The sequence below is a fragment of the Tamandua tetradactyla genome, chromosome 23 (assembly GCF_023851605.1).
Source record: "Tamandua tetradactyla isolate mTamTet1 chromosome 23, mTamTet1.pri, whole genome shotgun sequence".
In the NCBI taxonomy this organism is placed as follows: domain Eukaryota; kingdom Metazoa; phylum Chordata; class Mammalia; order Pilosa; family Myrmecophagidae; genus Tamandua; species Tamandua tetradactyla.
In genome coordinates, this window is record NC_135349.1 from 30,144,648 (window position 1) to 30,160,645 (window position 15,998).

Consider the following 15,998-nt stretch of genomic DNA (forward strand, 5'->3'; position numbering starts at 1 on the left):
AGAGTCCTACTTTACAAGAAATACTAAAAGGAGTTCTATCAGCTGAAAAAAAAAAGACAGGAGAGGAAGGTCTGGAGGAGGGCACAGAATTGAAGACTACCAGTAATGGTAACTTGAAAGATAAAAATAGAAGGAAAAGAATATATAGATGTGGCAGATAAAAACTAAAGAATAAGATGACAGATTCAAGAATGCTTTCACAGTAATTATTTTGACAACAGACTAAACTCAACAATTAAAAGATACAGACTGGGAAAATGGATTAAAAATATAATCCATCTATATGCTGTTCATAAGAGGCACATCTTACAGTCAAAGACACAATTGGTTGAATGGAAAAGATGGAAAAATATCTTCTATGCAAACTATAACCAAAAACAAAGCAGAACTAGCTGTACTAATATCAGATAAAATAGACTTCAAATGTAAAGATGTCATCAGAGACAAAGAAGGACACTACATATTAAAAATAAAAAAGGACACTTCACCAAGAGGAAGTAACAATCATAAATGTTTGTGTTCCCAATCAAGGAGTTGCAAAGTACATGAGGCAACATAGCAAAACTGAAGGGGGTTATAGATGTTTCAATGGTAATAGTGGAAGAATTCACTACACCACTCTTCACTACACATAGAACAACCGGACAGAGGATCAACAAAGAAATAGAAAAACTAAACAATGGGCTATATGAATTAGACATACATAGATCATTATATCCCAAAACAGCAGGGTATACATTCTTCTCTAGTGCACATGGAACAGTCTCCAGGATAGATCATATGCTGAGACACAAACTTCATCTTTATACATTTAATAAGATTGTAAATATCCAAAGCATTTTCTTTGACCACAACAGAATGAAGCTGAAAATTAATAATCACCAAAGAACCAGAGCTTTCACAAATATATGGAGATTAAATAACACACCCTTAAATAATCATTGGTTTGAGGAAGAAATTGATAAAGAAATCTGTAAATATCAGGAGACAAATGATTATGAGAATACAACACATCAAAACTTATGGGAAACAGGAAAGGCAGTGAAGAGAAGGAAATTTATTGCACTAAATGCCTATTTTAAAAAACAAAAACAAGGAAAACTTGAGGACTTAACTGCTCACCTGGAGAATTTAAAGAAAGAACAGCAAACAACCCCAAAAGCAAATAAAAGAAGATAAACAAAGATTAAAGCAGAAATAAACAACTGGAAAAAGCAAAACAATAGAAAGAATCCATGAAACCAAAAGTTGTTTTTTTGAGAAAATTGATAAAACTGATGACTCCTATCAAGACTAACAAAGAAAAAATGAGAGAGGATGCAAATCAACAAAATCAGAAATGAAAAGGGGGTCATCACCATGGATCCTGAAGAAATTTTAAAAAATCATAACATATGAACAACTATATTGCAACAGACTAGATGAAATGGACAAATTCTTAGAAACACATGAACAACCAATACTGACTTGAGAAAAATAGAAGAGCTCAATAAAGCAATTTCAAGTAAAGAGATTCAATTAGTCATCAAAAATCTTCCCACAAGGAAAAGCCCAGAACCAGACAGCTTCACAGGGGAATTTTATCAAACATTCCATAAAGAACAAAGCCAATCCTGCTCAAACTCTTCCAAAAAAATGAGGAAAAAGAAATGCTACCTAACATATTTTATGAAGCTAACATCACTGTAATACCTAACCTGGATAAAGATGCTACAAGAAAGGAAAACTACAGACCAATCTCCCTAACGAATATAGATGAAAAAATTCTTAAAAATTTACGAGCAATCCAAATCCAATGACACATTACAAGAATTATACATCATGACCAAGTGGGGTTTATACCAGGAATGCAAGGGTGGTTCAACGTAAAAAACTGAATCAACATAATACAGCACATTAACAAATCAAAAGGGAAAAATCACACAACCATATCAATTGATGCTGAAAAAACATTTGATAAAATCCAGTATCCTTTACTGATAATGGAGTGATAAGATAGGAGAAAGCAATAAAAGCCATCCAAACTTCCAGAGAAGATGGCGGCTTAGTAAGACGCGCGGGTCTTAGTTCCTCCTCCAGAAAAGCAACTAAAGAAACAGAAACAATACGAAACAGCTCCCGGAGTCACGACAGAGACCAAAAAGACAGCGTACCCCGTTCTGGAACGGCTGAACAGGCAGGGAGAATCCGCTGCAGTGAGATACCCGAGGGGCGCGCGTTTTCCCGGCCGGGCGGCTGGTGACTGGGGTTCCCTCCACGCATGTGGCTCCCCGGTCTGACTGGGAACGTTGGATAGTGGGGCCCTCCCATCGCGCTTGGCGTCTCGGGCCAGCTGGGCAATTTGGACCGGCACTCCCCCAAGCCGCGGCCAGCGACCTCCGCCTGCACGCACGGTTTCCCGGGTAGACTGCCCCGCAGACAGACGACCGCCACGAGCGCCACCTACTGGGCAGGAAAAGAAAAACAGAGCTCAGAGATTCCACAGAAAAACCTTTCAACCAGCTGGGTCCCACACCCAGGGAAATCTGATCAAATGCCCAGACACCAGCAGAAAATAATGGATGACACTCGGAAAATTGAAGATATGGCCCAGTCAAAGGAACAAACCAATAGTTCAAATGAGATACAGGAGCTGAGACAACTAATGCTGAATATACAAACAGAAATGGAAAAACTCTTCAAAAACCAAATCAATAAATTGAGGGAGGACATGAAGAAGACATGGGCTGAACAAAAAGAAGAAATAGAAAATCTGAAAAAACAAATCACAGAACTTATGGGAGTGAAGGACAAAGAAGAAAAAATGGAATAAACAATGGATACCTACAATGGTAGATCTAAAGAGACAGAAGCTACAATTAGTGAACTGGAGGATGGAACTTCTGAATTCCAAAAAGAAACAGAAACTATAGGGAAAAGAATGGAAAAACTTGAGCAGGGAATCAGGGAACTGAATGACAATATGAAGCGCACAAATATACGTGTTGTGGGTGTCCCAGAAGGAGAAGAGGAGGGAAAAGGAGAAGAAAAACTAATGGAAGAAATTATCTCTGAAAATTTCCCAACTCTTATGAAAGACCTAAAATTACAGATCCAAGAAGTGCAGCGCACCCCAATGAGAAAAGACCCAAATAGGCGTTCTCCAAGACATTTACTAGTTAGAATGTCAGAGGTCAAAGAGAAAGAGAGGATCTTGAAAGCAACAAGAGAAAAACAATCTGTCACATACAAGGGAAACCCAATAAGACTATGTGTAGATTTCTCAGCAGAAACCATGGAAGCTAGAAGACAGTGGAATGATATATTTAAATTACTAAAAGAGAAAAACTGCCAACCAAGACTCCTATATCCAGCAAAATTGTCCTTCAAAAATGAAGGAGAAATTAAAACATTTATAGACAAAAAGTCACTGAGAGAATTTGTGACCAAGAGACCAGCTCTGCAAGAAATACTAAAGGGAGCACTAGAGTCAGATACAAAAAGACAGAAGAGAGAGGTATGGAGTAAAGTGTAGAAAGAAGGAAAATCAGATATGATATATATAATACAAAAGCCAAAATGGTAGAGGAAAATATTATCCAAACAGTAATAACACTAAAAGTTAATGGACTGAATTTCCCAATCAAAAAACATAGAATGGCAGAATGGATTACGACCCAGCAATACCACTGCTAGGTATCTACTCAAAGGACTTAAGGGCAAAGACACAGACGGACATTTGTACACCAGTGTTTATAGCAGCATTATCTACAATTGCAAACAGATGGAAACAGCCAAAATGTCCATCAACAGACGAGTGGCTAAACAAACTGTGGCGTATACCTACAATGGAATATTATGCAGCTTTAAGACAGACTAAACTTATGAAGCATGTAATAACATGGATGGACCTAGAGAACATTATGCTGAGTGAGTCTAGCCCAAAACTAAAGGACAAATACTGTATGGTCCCACTGATGTGAACCGACATTCGAGAATCAGTTTGGAATATATCATTGGTAACAGAGACCAGCAGGAGTTAGAAACAGGGTAAGATAATGGGTAATTGGAGCGGAAGGGATACAGACTGTGCAACAGGACTAGATACAAAAACTCAAAAATGGACAGCACAATAATACCTAAGTGTAATGTAACTAGGTTGGAACACTGAATGAAGCTGCACCTGAAATATGTTTTTTTGTTTGTTTGTTTGTGTGCTTGTATCTTTTGTTTTTGTTTTTTTCTTTTTCCTTTTATATACATTTTTTATTAGTATTAATATTTTAATTCTCTTCTCTATATTAACATTCTATATCTTTTTCTGCTGTTTTGCTAGTTCTTTTCCTAAATCGATGCAAATGTACTAAGAAATGGTGATCATACATCTATGTGATGATACTAAGAATTACTGAGTGCATGTGTAGAATGGAATGATTTCTAAATGTTGTGTTAATTTCTTTTCTTTTTTTTGATTAATAAAAAAATTAAAAAAAAAAGCCATCCAAATAGGAAAGAAAGAAGTAAAACATTCATTATTTGCAGATGACATGATCCTGTATTAGGAAACCCTGAAAAATCTATGTCAAAGCTACTTGAAAGTCAGCAAAGTGTCAGGATACAAAATTAATGTACAAGAATCAATAATGGTTTTATACACAAGAAATAACCTATCTGAGGAGACAATTAAGGAAAAAATTCCATTCAAAATAGCAACCAAAAAATCAAGTATCTAGGAATAAGTCTAACCAGGCATGTCAAGTACTTAAACATAAAAAATTACAAAAAAAGTTAAAAGAAATAAAAAAATGACCTAAATAGATGGAAATATCATCCCACACTCAAAGACTAGAAGGATGAACGTCATTAAGATATCAACTCTATCTAAACTGATTTACAGATTCAATGCAATACCAATCAATATCCCAAGAATCTACTTGGAAAAGACCTGGAAAAGCTGGTTATCAAATTTATTTGGAAGGGAAAGAGACCCAGAATAGCTAAAGACATCCTAAAAAAGAAGAGTGAATTGGAAGGACTATCACTTCCTGACTTTAATACCATAAAGCCACAGTGATCAAAACAACATGGCACTGGCACAAAGGTAGAAGTATTGGCCAGTGGAATTGAATCAAGAGTTACAGAGATAGTCCACTAAATCTATGGACAACTGATTTTCGATAAGGTCCCCAAATCCACTGACCTGTGACAGAGGAGTCTTTTCAATGAATGGGTATGGGAGAATTAAATAGTAATAGCCAAAAGAATGAAAAAGGACCCCTACCTTACACCCTATAGAAAACTTGATTCAAAATGGATTAAAGACCTAAATGTAAGAACCAGTACCATAAAACTTCTAGAAGAAAATTCAGGGAAACATCTTCAAGATCTAGTAATAGGAGGTAGTTTCTTAAACTTTATACCCAAAGCACAAGAAGTGAAAGAATAAATAGATAAATGGGAACTCCTTAAGATCAAGAGTCTCTGTCCCTCAAAGGGCTTTGTCATAGAAGTGAAGAGGGATCAAACTCAGAGAAAGTATTTGGAAATCATATATAAGATAAAAGCTTGATATCCTGTGTTCATACAGAAATTATATAGCACAACAACAAAACAACAAACAACACAATTATAAAATGGGCAGAGGATATAAACAGACATTTTTCTGAAGAGAAAATACAGAGGGTTAAAAAAACACATGTAGAGATGCTCATCTTCATTTATAAGGGAAATGCAAATTAAGATGACAATGAGATATCACCTTGCACCTATAAGAATGATTGCTACTACACAAACAGGGAACTACAAATGTTGGAGATGATGTGGAGAAATTGGAACACTTATTCACTGTTAGTGAGAATGTATAATGGAGCAGCCTCTGGGAAGATAGTTTGGCAATTGCTCAGAAAACTAAATATTGAGTTGCTCTATGGCCCAGCAATACCAATACTCAGTCTATACCCAAATGAGCTGAGGGCAATGGCAAGAACAGACATTTGCACACCAATGTTCACAGTAGCACTGTTTACAATTGCCAAAAGATGGAGACAATCCAAGCGCCCATCAACAGATGAGCAGATAAACAAAATGTGTATATAAATATGAAGGTATATTAGCAGCAATAAGACAAAATGAGGTCCTGAAACATATGACAACATGAATGAACCTTGAGGACAGAATTTTGAATGAAATAAGTCAGACACAAAGGACAGATATTATAATTTCACTATTATGAATCTGAAAAAGGTCATCTCAGAGGTTACCCTATAGAATACAGCAGACCTACAGCTATACAAAAGCTAGAGATGGAGGAAGGTCTACCCAAAGTGGTTGAATCTAAATGCAAGGGAACAAATAGAAGTGATGGGAACTAATTAATGGGTTTATAAGTATTATTGCCATAACAAAGGTGAATATGATTAAAAAGGGATGTATAGTGCCATGCATTCCAATGATTAAATCTAAAACTGTAAATAAGTTCTCGCACAAACTATTTCAATGTTCAATAGTGGACAAAGAGTCAATAGTAGAGGGATATAGGAGGAAAACTAAAAGTGCATACTATGGCCAAAAGTTAACAGGAAAACATCAATAGTATCATAGTACTACCAGGATGAATAATTGGGGCAGGGAGGGACAAATGATAAGGGGCAGTTTTGATTTGATAGTTAGTTTGATAGCTGGTTCTTTGTCATTATGAACCAATGAAAATTGTCTAAAGTTGAGAGTTGCTACTGATTGCAAAACCAAGTGAAGATACAGTTAAGACATGGTTAGTTTATTTTGAACATTATCCATAATACCCAATAGATGGAGGGAGCCAAAGGCTATATTGACTCAGCAGCACAATGGTGGATGAAGATAAAATTATATGATCAAATATAGTGCAGCTACAAAAAGGAAGGATGTCAAGAGGTGCACAACAAAATGAATACCTTGGGGACAATGTATTGTGCAAGATAAGACAGAAACAAAAGCAAAAATGTGCTAAGGTCTCTCAGAAAATACTTATAAGAAAATTGCATCCTAGATTGTCCCTTACAGCAACCACATTTAGTCTTAAGTTGTAAATATATTTCCAGATTCTGAGGCACTGAGCTATATGTGCATCAGCTGGTATTTCCCTGGAGCTTTGAGGGAAATTGAGTGCTACATTTCTGAAAGTTAGCATAGTTATATATAATAACAGTTAAAGTAACTGTAAAAGAGATCAGGCCTCATTAGAGTTTAAAATGAAGTCAATCTAGCTGGGTCTAAGGTAAATTAGAACACAGGGTAAAAAATGATACTGTGTGTACTCTAGACCTTCAGTTACTATATGAGACCAAATGCAGAGAGGTTTGTTATGTCTGGACTAACACAATCTAAATCAACCTCTCTGGATGGCTCATTTAACCAACCCAAACTCCTGGGGTCCAGAACAGTAATGAGGTCTTATAATTCTGTATGGTTTAATATAATACCAGGATACATCTCAGACTCTGGTGGACTAAAATTTTTTAATTATTGGTAGAGTCTCTTGAAGGTCTGAAGTGAAAAAAATATGTGTATATATATATATATGGAATTATTTAACTTTCTCATCTGGGAAATCCTGGGTAACCTCTCAACCACTGGGGACTTCCAAGAAAATAGGCCAAGCCCCAGATTTTGAGGCTTGCCCTTATGAAACTTATTTCTGTAGGAGAAAAGCTAAGACCACCCATAACAAGGCCTAAGAGTTGCTTCTAAGAAGACTATTTGGTACTCAGATGTGACCTATCTCTCTCACTAAACCCAATTCTGCAAGGAAAATTGTTGCCCTCCCCCACTGTTCTCCCCCATACGTAGTACAAGACATTCAGGGATGAAGTCTCCCTGTCAACATGGGGAGAGACTCCGGGAGATAAGTCTGGCCCTGGCACCATGGGATCAACAATGCCCTTTGGACCAAAAGGGGGGAAAGAATGTGATAAAATAAGGCATCAGTGACCAAGAGAGACCAAATGGAGTAAAGAGGCTATTCTGGAGGCTACTCTTATGCAAGATTCAAGTAGATAGTGCTAATTGCCACAGTTTGCTAAATCCCAATTAACATCACCCCTGTTGACATTTAAGAACACCTAGGGCTTGAACTGAGACTCTATAAAGGTTTCATGAACTAGGTTTGCCTTCCTGGAACATGTAATTCCTGGAGGGTTCCTAGATAAAATAAATCATGAAACTGAGAGGGACCAGGTTCTCTAGGATTTTCAATTAATTTCCTCCTCTTTCCTTTTACTGTGGAAACCCCTTCTCAACATGAAAAAGTCAGAATGGGTATTGCCCACAGATCCCTATAAACTGAGAGGAGGAGTAAGGAGAAGGAGGAGGTATAACAGAGAAAATGGAATTTAACAAATGAATATGGTGCTGAATCACTATATTAATATTACTTCTAGTCTCTAGTGTTTTGGAGCAGCTAGAATGGAAAAACCTGAGATGGTGGAATGGTATCCCATGATGAACTCTTGGATCTATTCCATAACTACTCAGGTGTGCTTTGAAAATTATTGCTCTTTTCTTTCTTTGCTTTATGTATATGTTATACTTTACAAAAAAAGGTTAATAAGTAAATACAATAAAATTGCTAAAACAAAGAACCAATTCTTAGAAAAGAGTAAAGAAATGGATGTGACTCTGGAAGTACTAAACAAGAGAAAATCAAAACACAAAAAATGTACAATATTACATATGCAAAACATGATACACACATAGATGTGAGAATGAGTGCAATAATTCCAGTGAAATTCGATGTAACTATATGCCTTGTAACATATAGTTCATTGATAAATGCTTAACTTCTAGAAAATATAAATTACCAAAATGTTCAAGAAAAGGTAGAAGAGGTGAAAAGATCAGTAACTGTGGTAGAAAATGATAAAAGTTGTCAAGGAGCTTCCTCCAAATTAAGTGCTCAAACCAAATCATTCTTTGAATGAATTATATCCAATGCTATTTCAACTAATTCAAAGTAAAATAAACTAATATAAACTTTTCAATAAACTGTATGAAAACAGAATAACAGAATAATGCAAAACTTGAAAAATAACCAAAAGAAAAACAGCAACCTAATTTTCATCATGAATATACGTACAAAACCATAAATAAAATATTCCATAATTTAAAAAGTAAAAAAAAGGACAGAATGAAGGATTCCAAATAAACATCTTTAGTCTTTGCATTTTAAATACCTAGCTATGGAATATAATTTTTCCCTTTATGAGAGGTAATTAAAGACTGTCTATAAACCAATCATAAATTAAAAAGGAAAATAAAAAAATACAGGGAATAATAACAGATTTAAAAAAGAAAAATAAAGTTATCCATGAAAACACAGTTCACATCCTTCTAGACTTAACCTCAAACAAATATGTATATATACAAGAATAAGCAAAAAATTTTAATGTCAATTTGTTGTTTGTTGGAGGCTGAATTATGGCCCCCACAAAAGGCATGTTCAGATCTCAACTCCTGTCCTGTGAGTGTAAATCTATTTGTAAGTAGGACTGAAGATGTCACTAGTTAAGCTGTGCCCAAACTGAATGAGGGTGGGCCTTAATCTGATATGACTGATGTTCTTAAAAGCAAAGGAAATTGAACACAGAGAGAGAAGCCATGGAAGAAGCAAGAAGCTGCAAGTCAACAGAAGAAGAAGCTGCAAGTCAACAGAAGAAGATACCACCAGGTATACTGCCATGTGATAGAAAAGCCAAAGAACCTCAAGGATTACTGACCAGCCAGGAGATATCAATCATGGAAGGAAGCAAGACTTCTATCATCTGAAACTGTGAGCCAATAAATTTCTATTAATCCAACCCATTGTGTGGTATTTGTTTTACCAGCTAGGAAACTAAAATACTTTTTGGTTTCAGAAAGTACGGGTGTTGCTGTGAATAATATCTAAAAATGTGGAAATGGCTTTAGAATTGGGTAATGGGTAGAGGCTGAAGGAATTGGGATGTACTTGATAGAAAAAGCTTAGATTGCTTTGAAGAGATTATTTGTAGAAATATGGATCTTAAAGGTACTTCCACTGAAGGCTTAGAAGAAAAAGATGAATGTGTTTTTGGAAACTGGAGGAAAGATGATCCTTGTTATAAAGTGGCAGAGTACCTGGCAAAAATGTACTCAGAGTCAGATGAAGGCACAATTTGAAAGTGATGAACTTGATTATTTAGCTGAGGAGATTTCCAAGCTGAATGTGGAAGCTTCAGCCTGGTCTCTCCTTGCAGCTAATAATGAAATGAGAGAGGAAAGAGATTAACTACAAATTGAACTTTTAAACACAAAGAAGCCAGCAACTGATTTGGAAAATTCTCAACCTATCAAAGTTGGATGCTCTGAGAGTAGGACAAAATGTGGCTCTATCAGAAACCTTTTGGGAAATGTATCTAAAGGACAGGATTCCACATGAGAGTTTAACTGTGCAACGCTTTGCAATGAGGATGTGGCTGAACATGGGTCTAGTCAGCTATATCAGTGAAAGTCAAGATTTGAAATGCAGTTTTCCAGGACCTTTGGAGAGTTCTATTGTCTGATGTTTGTGCACTGTAACTGCACACAAAGCCAACCAGGTTTTTGCAAAATTTGTATGAGCAGAACTACTGCCAGCCTGGACTGAAAGGGACAGAAAAGGGACAAACTGAAAGAAATGACCTCAAGAGTAGAACCATGGAAGCAAAGGTCTAGACCAAAAAGATCTTCTTAGGCCAAGAGAGTGGGCCTTCCCATGTGTGTGGAAAGGGTTGGTCTGCCTCTGAATTCAAAAGGGTGGACCATCTGCTCTGAAGCTTGGAGGAGACAGATCTTATGACTTATTGTTTAGGGAGAGTGCTGCCACCATAATGATTGGAGAAAATTGGGCTGGATGCCTGGCTGCCATTCCAATGCACCTTCATCTCAGTGTTCAGGAAGAGCAGGACTGTAATATAAGCACTTAGAAAGGGTGGGGCTGCTACTCCAGAAGGCCCAGAGAACAAGGTATCATTCCAGTGATGTCTCTCAAAACATGAAATCTAATGGAGTTTGACTTGCTGGGTTACAGACTTGTTTGGCACCCATGGTCCCTGTTTCCTTTCAATTTCTTCCTTCTGGAATGGGAATGTTTATCCTATGTCTGTCCCACCATTGTATATTGGAAGCAGATAACTTGTTTTTTAGGTTTTATAGGTCCACCAGACAGATGCCCCAGGATGGACCATACACACATATGATTTTGATGAAACTCTGTTCTCAGCATTATTACTGAAATGACTTTAGGATTTTGGGATGTTGTGATAGAATGAATGTGTTTTTTTATATGGAAAAACATGTTTTCATGTTTTTTGACAGTCCAGAGAGCAGACTGTCAGAGACTGAATCGTGTCCCCCATAAAAGTCATGTCTGGGTCCCAATCCCTGGTTCTGTGGGTCTAAACCCACTTATAAGTAGATACTTTGAAGATGTTATTAGTTATGGTGTGATCAAACTGAATGAGGCTGGGCCTGAATTCCATAAGGATAAAGTCCTTATAAGCAAAGGAAATTGGGCAAGAAAGTGGAAGCTTCATGAAGCAGCAGAAGTTAATCAACAGACCCCAAGAGAGAAAGAAGAAGATGCTGCCAGATATACTACCATATAACAGAAAAGCCAAGGAGCCCTAAGGATGGTCAGCCAGCCAGAAGACACCAACACTGGGAGGAAGCAAGCCTTTTAGTCTCTGAAACTGTGAGCCAATACATTCTTGCTGTTAAGCCAACCCATTGTATGGTATTTGTTTTAGTAGTTAGGAAACTAAAACACTGATAATTTTCTATTAACTATTAAATGTATAATTTACTGAACTCTACCCTGTGCAGGCACTTATGTTTTAACTGTAAAGAGATTTAATTTATATGCTAAAATTGCAGAGTTTTAATTAAATACCTTACTGCATTTAATCCTTATAGCAATTCAATGGATTACCGTAGAATTTCCCTGATTTACACAGGAGCAAACCAAAATTTAGAGGTTATTTATTCAGGTGCCAGGTTAGCAAGTAGTGATGCAAGTAATGGAACTTCAATCTGGCCAAATCCAAATATCCTTCTCCACCAACTACCTTCTGATATGCTGAGCTTACATTAGGTTAGTGATCTTACCCATTACCAACTTTGATATATTTATATATATGAACTTGAAGTTGGATATATTGCACTGACCAGAAAAGAAAAGAAAAGCGTATCCTCTGAAAATTAAATAAATAGTTGGTAACTTTTGTAACAGAAACCCATTCAATGCTTGTATGCAGAGATATAGATAAAGACATAAATATATATAAATATATATATATATACACACACATACACACATAGTTATGTGTAATGTAGTGTATTGATTAAGATTGATTAGTGAATTTTGCTTTGTGTAATAAATATTTTGTTTTATGACTATGACTATTCAAGGGTCAACATCAATTAACCAGTAGTTCTTTTTATGCTGATTTAAAGGACTGAGAATAATATAAAATAAAATTCTACAGATAAATGACATTAAAATATTTCAAAAATCATATGATGGGATGCCCAAAAAACATAGTTCTGGGATACAAACCATACCAAAAGGAGGGTTAACAGTGACATGGTAGTGGTGACCCAGGTTGGAGAAGATGCTCTACCTTTTCAAGAAAGAGCATTCTCACCTGAACTAACTGGTGGGCATTGGTGTCATTGAGCACCAGTTCAGTGAGGGCAGCAAAGCACGCTGGAATGAAAACAAACAAATGTATATTGTATATCATCATTGTAATTGTGCTTTTAGTTTTACATCAATACTCTTTAACTCCACAGAGAATTTCATCCTCAAAGGCACTTCTCAAAAACACTAATTTTCCTTCTTGGAACAGCTTTGGAAGAAGGAGAACTGAGCTTTAACAAAGTCTACCTCTAGCCCTCATGTAACTCAAGTGCAGCAACCAACCACAGCAAATTTTTTAAAAAATTATTTCTTTATTAGAGAAGTTGTGGGTTTACAGAATAATCATGCATAAAATATAGGATTCCCATATACCATTCCACCATCCATACCTTGCATTGGTATAGAACATTTGTTACAATTTATGATAGCACATCTTTATATCTGTGCTATTAATAAAGACTATGGTTTAACTTAGGGTTACTGTTTGTGTTGTGTGGTTCCACTGATTTTTTAAAAATTGTTATTCTGTTGTCATATGTGCAATCTAACATTTCCCCTTTTTAATCATATTTGGATATATTTCAGTGCTGTTACCTGCGTTGACAGTGTTGTGCTACATCACCACCATCCATTAGCAAAACATTTCTATCATTCCAAATAGGAATCCTGTACATTTAGCCTTAACTTTCCATTCTTTGTCTCCAACATGTCCCCTACTGACCTATATTCTAGATTCTTACTCTATACATTTGCTTATTCTAATTGTTTCAAATCAGTGAGGTCATACACTATTTGTCCTTTTGTGTCTGGCTTATTTCACTCAACATGTTTTCTTCAAGATTCATGCATATTATCACATATATCAGGGGTTTATTCCTTTTAATAGATGAATAATATTCCATTGTACATATATACCACATTTTATTTATCCATGATTGATGGACACTTGGGTTGCTTCTATCTTCTGGCAATTGTGAATAATCCCACTATGAACATTAGTGTGTAAATACCTGTTCAAGCCCCTGCTTTCAATTATTTTGAGTATGTACCTAGTCAGGGGATTGCCAGGTCATATGGTAGTTCTACACTCAGCTTTCTGAGGAAGCACCAAACTGTCTTCCACAGTGGCTGCACCATTGCCAACCAGCAGTGAATGAGTGTTCTATTTCTCCACACCCTCTCCAACACTTAACATTTTTCATTTTTTTAATAGCAGCCATTCTAATCTATGTGAAATGGTCTCTCACTGTGGTTTTGATTCGCATTTCACAAATGAATGATGTTGAGCATCTTTTCCTGCACTTTCTGGCCATTTGTAAATCTTCTTTGGAGAGATGTCTGAGTTTTTTGCCCACTTTTGTTGTTAAGTTAAAATATTTTTTATATATACTGTTTATTAATCCTTTATGAGAAAATGTGTTTTCCAAATATTTTCTCTCATTGTGTAAGCTGTCTTTTTACATTCATGAGGAAAAGAAAGTGTTTTATTTTGATGAGGACACATTATCTAGTTTTCTTTTGTTGCTTGTGGTTTGGGTATAAAGTCTAAGAAACCATTGCCTAACACTAGTTATTGAAGATGCATCCCTACATTTTCTTCTAGGAATTTTGTGGTTCTTGCTCTTATATATAGATCTTTGATCTATTTTGAGTTGATTTTCATATATGGTGTGAGGTAAGAATCCTCCTCTTTTTTGTAACTGGAGATCCAGTTTCCCCAGCACTATTTGTTGAAAAGACTGTTACTTACCAATTAAGTGGCCTTGACTTCCTTGTCAAAAACCAGCTGGCCATAAATGTGAGGGTTGATTTCTGTGAGCTCTCAATTCAATTCTATTGGTCTACATTTCTGTTCTTGTGAAAGTACCATTCTGTTTTGATTACTGTTTCTTTATAATAAGTCTTAAAATTAGGAAATGTTAGTCCTCCAACTTTGGTCTTTTTCAAGGTGGCTTTGGCTATTTGGGACCCATTTTACCTCATTATAAATTTGATGATTGGCTTTTCCATTTCTGCAAGAAAGCTGGTGGAAATTTATTGGGATTGCATTGAATCTATAAATTACTTTGGGTAGTATTGATAGTGTAACAATATTTCATCTTCCAGTCCATGAACACAATGTCCTTCCACTTATTTAGGTATTCTTTAATTTCTTTTAGCAATGTTTTTTAGTTTTCTATGTACAAAAGTCCTTTACATTCTTGGCTAGATTTATCATTATATATTTGATTCTGTTAATTACTATTGTGAATGGAATTTTTTTCTCGATTTACTCTTTCATTGTTTATTTTTTCTGTATAGAAATGCTACAGGTCTTTTTCCTTTCCTTTTTTTTTGCACAAGCAGACACAGGGAAGCTACTGGTCTTTGACTGTTGTTCTTGTACCCCATCACTTGAGTAAATTCATTTATTAGTTGCAGAAACTTTGTTGTGGATTTCTTAGGATTATCTGTATATATTGCCTGCCACCTACAAACAGGGAAAATGTTACTTCTTCCTTTCCAACATAGATGCCTTTTATTTCTCTTTCTTGCCTAATCGCTCTGGTAAGGACTTACAGTACAATATTGAATAGCAGTAGTGGCAGTGGTTATCTTTCTCTCATTCCTGATCTTAGAGGGAAAGCTTTCATTCTTCTGCCATTAAGGAGGTGTTATAGATTCAGTTGTCAACTTGGCCAGGTGAAGGTGCCTAATTATGTCACTGTGGACATGAGCCAATGGTACGTTAACCTCATCTGTTGCTGATTACATCTGCAGTCAGCTAGGAGGCATACCTGCTGCAATGAATGGTGTTTGATTTAATTGGCTGGAGCTTAAATGAGAGAGCTCAATGTAGCATAGCCCAAGCAGCTCAGCATACCTCATCTCAGCACTCATAGCTCAGTCCAGGCCTTTGGAGATGCAGAAGGGAATCACACCAGAGAAAGTTGTTGGAGCCCACAGGCCTGGAGAGAAGGCCAACAGAAACCATCCTGTGCCTTCCCACATAAGAAAGAACCTCAGATGAAAGTTAGCTGTCTTTCCTCTGAAGAACTAATGAGATGAATCCCCTTTTATTAAAAGCCAACCCATCTCTGATGTGTTGCATTCCAGCAGCTAGCAAACTAGAACAGAAGGATATTATGATAGGCTTTTCATATATGCCTTTTATCATGTTGAGGAAGGTCCGTTCTGCCAATCTCTGTCTTTTGACTGAAGAGTTTAACCCATTTAAATTTAAAGTCACTACTGATAATACAGAAGTTTTCTTCTGCCATTTTGCTCTATTTAGCCTTTGTAAGTGCTAAACCTTTTTGTCCTCAAAAAGTTAAAGCCCACTTTTATATTTATTTGCTTTCCTGTG

The 15,998-nt window shown here is 36.2% G+C and overlaps 1 pseudogene; it reads right to left on the minus strand.

Moving 5' to 3' along the window:
• Positions 1-15,998, minus strand: part of LOC143666751 (serine/threonine-protein kinase Nek10-like) — a 90,408-nt pseudogene that overhangs the window by 14,250 nt on the left and 60,160 nt on the right.